Genomic DNA, 10440 nt, shown 5'->3' with positions numbered 1-10440 from the left:
ATAAGCCTCACCCAGTACATTTGTAAAGGAAATACTATTTGGTACACACATAGGCCGCAGCCGTGTAAAAGCCGCAAGTGCCCACATTGAAACGGACACTGAAACACGAGATATTTACTAAGAGATATTTACACAGAGTTTACTGCTAGCGCCGCCGTGCTAACGGTAACGCTAGCGCCACTGGGCTAACAGGGCCAATTAAGAAAAAAAACATACTGGTAAAAATCACTGAGACACGGCAGTACCACACTAGCGCAGCGCTAACAGGGCTGTACCGGTAAAATTCACTTCCTCGGCACTTATATTCCACCGGTCTCACTCTTATCTTTTCCGCTCGAGTGCCCCCTTGCGGCCGTTAGAAAAAATGCACACATTAGCCGCATCCCCGCATAAACCGCAGGGTTGAAACCGTGTGAAAACAGTCGCGGCTTATAGGCCGGAAATTAAGGTAATAATATATATTCTGTATATATGATCTATAGTCTACCACATCCAGTAAAATGTTAAGAGTCAAAATGACACCTTTTCACTCCTCTATGTTTCGTGTTATCCCCCCCCCCACACACACACCAATGCATTAAATAACTGCTATTTTAAAAAAACACTTTTCACATGTATGTCTATCCTGTATAACATTTTTATTTCCTTATTTCGGCAATTGTCCGAGATAGATCCAGCGCACACCCATCAAATATCATTATCTAACCAGTTTCTCACTAACCCCCCCCCCCCCCGCCTCACAATCCTCCGCTCAGCTCATCCTATGCTCTGTCCGCACAGAAGCGAAAACCCAATCTTGATCCTAATGATTGCTTTATTGACGAGGCGAGGGTCCACTCAGTCACGTGGGCCGGCAACGTCTATGAGCAAGAATGTTTTTGGTTTTTTTTTTTTTTTTTCTGGGGGGGGGGGCACAGATGCTGGATAAGCCCAAATGGGGAGTTTGGGATGTACTGTAGTCATTTATTCTGCACTAAATTTACTTTATTTTGCCACTCAGGTTCAATATTGCGAGTGATTATTATGATTATTATTGTTATCACTATTATATAACAGTAGCGAAACATGTTTCCCATGTGCAATGGAATTCAGATTGTGTGTAAATGGATGCCAACATAATGTAACATATAAAGATAAATAATAATGGCAAGAGAAACAAAATAAAAATCACCAGCGGACGGAGGCGGGGGAGTTGCAAGCGGTTCTGTTTGCTAACCAGCTACTAAATTTTCTATAAACAATGTTTTTATGGTCATTATTGCTGGTTGCTGGAAGAAGGGGGGAAAAAAAAGCCTGGCAATTAAACAAGTAACAGAGAAAAGAAGCTTTTTTCGTGAAAAGAAATTATTTTGACGCTATTATTTTTGCTTTTGTAACACCGCAAACAATACGACAACAATAGCGAGACTAAGAAAGGGCTTTTGATGTCATATAAATCATTTATTTTACACGGTTACACAAGCGAAAAAAGCAACGTGCGCGACAGTGACTCACTGCATATTTTAAGTTGAACGTCAGTGACTTTTTATGATTATTTTTCTGTAACACGACATCCACAACTCCATGAAGCGCATCACCTTTTCTCGGGGTCACGACGCACACGTTCTGTTATCTACTGTAACAGATCCTGCGGTATTTATACCGTACGTCTTTTGCCAGGTGCCTGAACTTGTCCCGGTTCCAAAGTGTCAGTTAGTTCTCTCACCAACGACATCTTCAAGAACTCACGTGTGGGTCCTTTCGACTTTCCCCGCATCTTGTCGCGATAGACAGCTGCTCGTATGTTGTGTCCTTGGGTCAAAATGTTGTTTGGAGATACCGGTAATTTTTTTTTTTTTTCTCTCCTCCCCCTAACCTTCCCGTCGGGATAAACTCAGTTTTTAGCTGTCGTGTTAAAAGTCAACTGAATTTTGGAGTTCAAAGAAAGTACCACAAGCTCAGGGTGAATGTTTTGACATCCACCTTGTTTATTAAAATCAAACGGGCAAGTCTTAAAAAAAACAAATCAGCAGAAGCAGAAGCAGAAGCACTGGGGCCTGAGGCAACGTGTTCATGCTGATGAGTCGCTGCAGTCACTTGGCACCGAATCACCTGCCTGAGGTGCCGCTTATTTCAGAGGCAGGACAACATTTACCTCAAGCCCCACTTGCAGTAATACTACTACTAATAATATGGAATGCCATCTTGTCAATTTGTACAGAATATAACCTTGCAAGCCAGACTTGTTTATGATCTGAAAGTCCATGTTTTTAGATCACGTGGCACAAACGGAATAGTGGAAAGACATTTTCCACGTAATACACTTATAATTAAATCCTTTATATCAGGGGTGCCCAGACATTTTTACCCCAAGATCTACTTTTCCAGCAGCCAGTCTCTCGCGAGTTACCTACGACTTGGTGGGGACGAATGATGATGTTTTGCTCCCAAACCGTTTTAAGGTTACGTTGCCTCCTATATTTAATATACAGAATTAGCTTTTTGTGCACTGTATTGTCTGTGCTTTCATCCTAGATCAGGCTGTGATCAAGTTGGGATTTTAAAATGACACACCATCTCGTCCTGCACTTTCAACAATGGCTTCAGACCAGACCTTTCCCACTTGGAAAAGAGAAAATCTCGTCCAGTTCAACCACTTTTTTCTTCGATTGTTCACATACTCCAACACTCATTGCATCTTAAAACAACAGCATTTCTTTTCGAACTTTCTCCATTAATATCGAAAGTAAACATAAGCAGCATGTCTAGTTCGTCTTTGCTCTACGTTGTCCAGACTGTGTTGCGAACTAAAGCAGGGGTGGCGGACGCTGTTGTTATAAAACATATTGATAGGCTGCGTAAGTACTGTAACATATGTATTTATGAGTGTACGTCTTTAAAAGCGGGAATGGGGGATGGGTGTAAGGTAAACTGGGAAAAAGAGTGTGGCGGAGCAGCGGTCGTGTTAGAGAAACTTCCGTGTGCTGCCTAAAAGAAACCAGTGGCTTCCTCTTTTCATTTTTGACAGTACGTATGTAAATTGTACCATTGGATGGAACAACCAGTCATCCCTCACTCATTGAATCACATTGCAAAATGCCACAAACTTAATAGCGGGATGTTATACTTTCAATTTGCATTGGATTATTATTTTTTTTTTGCGTGCAATGCAGAATATCTGTGAAGAGACTGCATCAGTGCTGCACAATTGTGCACGTACGCAGTTTAGAGGGAACATTGGCTGATATCTTTTTTGGGGGGGGGTTTTTTGGCACGCCGTCCCACGATCGACGATCGCGATAGATGCTTTATATTTATGAGGTGAATCCTTAACATTTATATAAATTTGTCCTCAACTATTTGGATGAAAGCTTCGCCACTATTTTAAGTCAACATAATTATGCGGGATCGGCCAATCAGACGCGCGAATAGAAGACGTTTGCAGCCACTAACAAATTGTATTGATTAAGTATGCGTTTGTAAATAAATGTAATGACTAAAGGATCCCTGCACATGGCGGCGTTGCACCACTTTGGATTTGAGATCAGCACAGTTTGTGAGTAGAAGAGAAAGATTAGGCGGAGAATGTCATCATTTTGTCATGTCGGTCATGAGGAAGAGGAATGCCAACGCTTTGGAAGTATAAATTTGTATTTATTGATATAAATTGAGGGCGTTCGTGATGACCACCTACTCCGAACACAGACCCAACAAAGATGACGCTGTTCATGGAGTGTATAACGAACGTCCTGAAAAAAAAGTCGAGCAATACTCAGGTAAGCGTCGCTCACGGCCAGTTTCACTATTCCTAAACCGGCTGGATGATGCAACGTTAATCTTTTTTTGCTGATAGTATATAATGTGCACGAAATATGGCGTCCATGTTTGACGGGCATTTTGGAGACTTGCCCTAAAAAAAAAAAGGTTTGCGGGGGCATGCTGCTTCTTGCTAATATTATTATTATTATTCATCTTTTGTTTTGTGTTTGCGCCGCCTTATCAAATACATCCATCGCCGTCCGCTAAATATTGCAAAACGGACAGAGAATTTCTCCTGCGGGCACCTTGTCGGTCCAACCGAAGAGCCCGGGCACCATAAATATTGCAATCGGCATAACGCTACTATAAACATGCATCACTTATTCACGAGCCCCAAACACGTCTCCAACCTCCACGCAAACACATTTCAAAGAAAAGTGATCTGAGGCTTGCCTTTTCCAGAGAGAAGGGGGGGGGGGGGTGCTCCTAATCCCAGCGCTGAACTGAAATTCAGAGCATAAGAAAAAAATAGCAATAAATAATAAAAAAATATATATATAATCTGATCCGTGTATCAGCGAGCGCCACCAAAGATCAGACACATGCTCCCCGCTTTGCCCGCAAGGGGGAAGGAATAAACGCATTTATCTCTCGCTACACTGTATGATAAATGAACACCCTTGTACTTTTCAGCGGGGGGGTGGCCATACGAGTTCCGTGCACACGAGTTAATGAGAAAAAAGCCAGGAATTAAAGAGTTTTTGTTTAGCGGCGTTGGAAAGGTCACCGCACAGACAAAATGCACAACGTTACGGATCAAAGGGTGCCTGATTGCTTTTCGATGTGAATTTGAAAAGCTAATCATCCAGAGGGCACAACACAAACTTCTTTGCTGTCATTTCGCCGCTGCACATCTTCATTCATTCGCAACCCCACCGGCCAGGCCCTCGGTATCCCCCCTTGTGCCCCTCCGGTGTGGTCCTCTTCAGCTCCGACAATCGAGACAAATTTGAGTTAACGCCTTATAAGTCTCTTCTTCGTGTGGACTTTCACGCTTTACCAGTTGCTTCCGGGTTTTCTACAGACGTGGCATGAACCACCTCGTAATAGAAGACATCCAAGTATTTCATTCCCACAATTAACTGAGTACAATGGTGCCTTGACATAAGTTGAATTCATTTGTATCTCAAATCGTCTATAACGTTGAAATTAATTGAAATGCCATTAATCTGTTCCAGCCTCGCCCCTTAAAGTGCCACTGTCATGAAATGCATGATTTTTAGTATGTTATTAATGAAAAAAGGCAGCCAGAATGGACCCATTGTTTTTTTCACCACACAACATGATATTGACGTAAATGGCTTTTTGTCACTCCCGCCATGAAAATCGTCTCGAGGCATTTCTTTTCGAGAAGAAGAAGGAAGTGACATTAGTAGCAGACGGCCACTCAAGCGGTCTCGTATGTTTCTACAAGTTTTACCTGCTGGAAGGTAGCTCTTTGTTCCTTCGTGTTAGCCAAAATGCCGGCTCGTTGTATTGCTGGATATTGTTCGAACACTCAGGTACATTCTTCATACTTTTCAAAAAGACCCGGTTCGTCGTGAAAAATGGATTGCACGGGTGCAAAGGACGAGAGCTTCGTGGGTTCCAAATGACGGGTAGGTATGTATATAGTTACTATAAAAATAATAGTTTGCGGGGGGCCGTAATCCTCTCAGAATTTAACAAAAGATCTGCACACGTAAGTCAGGGGTGCTAAATGTGTCGATGTACCTATCGGTGCCGAGCAGGGCTTCGGATGAGGGGCACGGCTTCGCCTGGGCTGGCTCATACATACTGTCTGGGTGTCTGTTGTTAGTTAGAAGTGATCCGCATATCATCTAAGTATGGGTCGAAACGATAGGGTAATATTGCCCCGGTCACTTCACTCGATTGTGAGATGTTCTCTTCTTTGAAAAGAGCTTCCATGTCCCATAGTAGGTGGCCACAGCGTGTTTTCAGTGGCGAATGTCCCGGTGTGACGTAATGAACAGAGGATGCAGGCAGTATGGCTACCACTTGGATGTCGAATGAGACTTCCGCAACTTTGCGCATGGATGACGCGCTCTACACTCATATTTATTTTTTCCTATGGACATTGAAGTAAATAATATTACATGTATTTTTCATTACAATATCTATTTTAGAGCATTTATAGGCATGACACTTGACCTTTAAACAAAAAATACTGTTGCATTTGTGTTTTTAGTCTTGAAAATAGCACTCTGTAATATTTTGTACAATATCAAGTGTAATAGAATACAAAGTTAAATAGTCTAAACAATTAAACAATTCACACGTCAATGATATAATGGTACAGTTCAGTTCATTGTGCTGCTCACTCGACTGTATTATGCCAACCTAACCCCCTGGGGGCAGCATAATACAGCCATGTATAAACAACTGAAGAAGAGCTTCACAACTACTGTACTGGAAGTGACTCAGTAAGATGCTGTGATATTACTCACTTTTAAAAGAGTCCATAAAGTGTTATTAAAGTGCGGCTATTGATCTGAATCTTAACGACGTCCTTCGTGGGAGTTTCAATTTCGTGTTGGCATCAAGCAAGCCAAGATGGCCTTTCTTTAGGCACTTGTTTGGTTGTTTTCAATACATGTACATTTCTCTTTTATATTTAGTTTGACAGTAAACTGACTGTGTCTGAACCGCTTTGAAGGTTTTTTTTTTTTTTTAAATGTTCACTAATTACTAACCTGGTACTTATGATCAAGTGAGCTGAGTTGAGGTTATCGCCACCATACAGTGGTTGTATCTCAAGTTTATGCTTGCAGGTCTAAGTAAAATAAATGAAAATCAGCCAGACTGCAGCTCATATCTCGTAAAACTCATAAAATGGGACACTTGCATTTCAAGGCACCACAGTTTGAGGGCGCTATTGATACTGTCACGTCCTGAAAATGCAACAAGATGGCAGCAAAGAACCACTTTTATCGAAATGAAGCTCCTCAACTCACTTCAACACAGTTCCCTGGACTCAAAATGCTGCTAGACGGAGAAGAAAAAACAAATAAGTGAGTTTTTCAGCGAATCACGCCAAATAGGTTCCAAAATACAACCCGCAAAATGGGTTAATTTGTCAAATCTCAATTATGCGGGGGTTCCCTGTACTTTTTACTTTCTCCAACTGACAATCAGCAGGTGTGAGCAGTCAAGCCACCTCGCTGTGAAATCCTCTCCCGCCCTCGTCTTCGCTGGTAAATTGTGGCGTTATCGATCCTGCCGCGTAGGGGATGATTACCCATAACCGGTGTCGCCTCGCGTCGTCCGACCTGTCATCGTAACCTTTTAGTCAACGCTCGACAACTCGGGTCACCCCCTGGGAGCGAAAGTCGCCGACGGCCTCCGCGCAAACAAGCGGGCGTCCTCGTTCGGCGTCACCGCGGACAAACAAACGCGCCCCGTTAGTCCAGCCTCACATGTTGAGATCTATCGAACAGAATGTGAGCGGAGCGCATTGGGATTGATGATGTAGCTTCTATGGATGGTTTTGCCAATGTTTGGATGGCAGCCATATCTTGTCCACTTGCTGGAGGGTGGGGGGACAAAATATCATATTCTCATTCCTCAACACAAAAACTCTTTCACAGGCTTAATGCAGCAGGTAGGACACATGTGACATCTCATTAGTCTTCATGCTGCCTGTTTGTGCTCAAGGCCGAACTGGACCGGCACAGCAGCGTGTCTGGGAAGCCAGAAGTCAATCTTCGACTCTTTCCAAGAATTTTTAGCTCCACTACTTTCTCGTGTTTGAGGATCAGTTTGATATGCCTGTAATCGCATCATTTTTTAAAAAATCTTTTCGTATGGAAAATGTGAAACCATCTATGCGTTTTTTTAAAGAGTCCTTGTCCTTATTAGGGTCCCAGGTGAGCTGGAGCGTATCCCGGGCGTTTTCTTCTGTCCTAAATACGACCAGAAGCACTGACCTGCATTTCCAACCTAGTTTCTAATATTTTTTCCATGAAACTTGATTCATTTCTTCCCGGCACTTCTGTTCATTTTGTAGCTTAGTTACAAGCCTTTAAGTGGCTGTATGAGGATGATACATTTTTCTATCCAATCAGATTTGCGCCTCAGTGTTGCCATGCCAATCTCATCTGCTCACTGCCTTTCACAATCGGTTGTGCTGGCCCACATACAGTAATTGTTGAAATTAGCAGTGGGTCTCTTTCAAATTTGTTCTTACAGGCCCTTGATGATGTCAGCATTTTTCTGTCCTTTGATTGGTTGGTTAAAACAAAATGTACAATCTGCACCCTTTAATACTGCACATATAATAATAATCAGCATCTCTGGTGAATAATGTAGGCTTATATTTTTGTCATGTTATTAGAGCTGTATTGATTAAGTGCTCCTGATGATGTATGCGGCGCAATTGCGTGCTGCTTTATTGCATCGTATTGATGACTTCTATAATTGCGACATTACAGCAATGTAGTGTAGCGATGGATTAGGTCTCCACTGACGGCCCGGATACCAAACGCAGGATGCGGAGCAGCACGGCCGGCGTGCGCCATTGCGGAGGCCAAAAAATTCGGTTGACCAATCGTACTTGGGGGTTCGAGAATTTGGGCGACTTCAGGGGTAGAGAGGCACGGTGCAGGCACATAGATCCATCTCGAATGAAATGACGTTCCATGAATCGTGCGCTCCAAACTCCATAAAAGAAACAACGTTTTGAAGTGCCTAGCCAGCACCACTTGGACCAGACCAAGGAGACCATCCTCACGACGTATCGGGCCATCGGAATATCGATCCTGAACTACGCGGCGCCCAACCTAAAGCTCACTCACTGGGACTCCCTCCAGGCAGCCCTAAACACTGCCCTTCGAACAGCCACATCCGTCTGATGCTGTACAAGGGAAATGGAACGGCGCAGTTGCTCAACGCCTCTTGTTCCACTCTGGAGAAGTTAAAGGGCTCGGTGAAGACCAGGCACGGGCCTTTCTGGACGCCCGTCTTAGCCCGATGCTTCTTGGTGCGGCCTCTCGGTGATCCATCGAACTCCCGTGGCCGACGGGATCGCTGGGGGCGGCTATTAGCCTCCAGTAGCCGAATTCGAAAGACAACTCCCGCGGCCCATGAGATCGACGCTATCGCAACTCCGTTCGGGCTGGTGTCACAAGCTTAACAACTATCAGCATCGACTCGACAACGACATCGTCGATAAACGCCCATTGTGTGACGTCGCCCTGCCCGCTATACAGATCATCTCTTCAACTGGGCTCAAAAACCAACCGACACTGACGGTGGAACCTGACTTTCTGGACCTTGATATAGAATAACGACCGTCGTACTCGGCTACAACAACAACGTACCAAACGCACGCTGGCCATTCACAGGCCAATACGAAACTAAAAAGGCAATAGTACTGTCCCAATTTCTTAAAATGATTTTCAAATGCGTGAGGGGCTAGGAATAACGGAAGTAAGATTGTCTGGCTCATAGTTCTGAGGTCCTGTGGCACTTGCGTGGGTTTTCTCCGAGCACAGCCGAACAATGTATTCATCTGATACAGCAGAACTAAAGAGCGGGGGAAACTCGAGGGGCACAAATGCTGATGTACTGATAGAAAAACAGCGGGCCTCTAAATGGGCATGAAAATGATTGGCTATGGCACCTGCCATCAGCGGCCTAAGGGTTTCGACAATATCCACTTGATATTGGCCTGGGCCCCCTCGAGCAAACTTACTGCATATTGGAGTGTAAAACTCCAATCTATTCGTTTTATTCTTTTCTTAACTCACTTACGAGGCTTATGGGGAGCGTTCATCAAACCGGAGGCAACAGCTTGAAGTCATGTGGAATTGGCAACACCGGTCGTGTGTGGCGCGTGGAGGCGACTTCCTGTGGAGGGAACCCAGCAATAAGACCACGACCACAGCGGAAGGGCAAAAGTTAGGATTTAATATTCAGAAAATTCTTAGAGAATCTGTAACGTGGATTCAGACATTTGTTTCTAAATATATTCCAAATGTTTGGGGATCACGGTGAAAACAGCCAAGGACTGAGAACTATGTTGTAGTGAATTGTGTAAGTATAGCGTTGGCCGCACAGTTCTGAGGACCCGGACCCACCTGTGTGGAGTTTGCATGTTCTCCCTGTGCCTGCATGTGTTTTCTCCAGGCACCCCGGTTTCCTCCCACATCCCAAAACATGCAACATGCCCCTAGGAGTGATTGTGAGCGTGACTGTTGTCTGTCTCTATGTGCCCTGCGATTGCTGGCAACCAGTTCAGGGTGTACCCTCGCTTCTGCCCGTTGACAGCTGGGATAGGCTCCAGCACTCCCCGTGACCCTTGTGAGGATAAGTGGCAGATAAAATGGATAGATGGATGGATAGTGTCACTATTTTTGAGGGGTTATAACAGGGCCACGTGACACATTTTGGATTCCGACAAGAGTCAGCACTCTTTTCTCGCAACTTAACCAGTATTGGAGTTACTCATTTGACTTTTTCTTTGACTTATTTTTGGAGCATATGAATAGAGTGTTTGAAAATTTCCATTGGCATATGTTTGGAATTTGGGGAAAATGTGCACACTGCAGGTATGCGTCCCTGAATCTCCCGCAATAGATGAAAATCAGCGGTATCATGAGACTATATAAACCCTTTTTTAAATTTAAAAAAAAACTTTTACAC

Source organism: Syngnathoides biaculeatus, chromosome 23 (assembly GCF_019802595.1).
Source record: "Syngnathoides biaculeatus isolate LvHL_M chromosome 23, ASM1980259v1, whole genome shotgun sequence".
NCBI classification, from domain to species: Eukaryota; Metazoa; Chordata; class Actinopteri; order Syngnathiformes; family Syngnathidae; genus Syngnathoides; species Syngnathoides biaculeatus.
The sequence above is the reverse complement of the archived record's forward strand: the minus strand, read 5'-3'. Positions refer to the sequence as shown.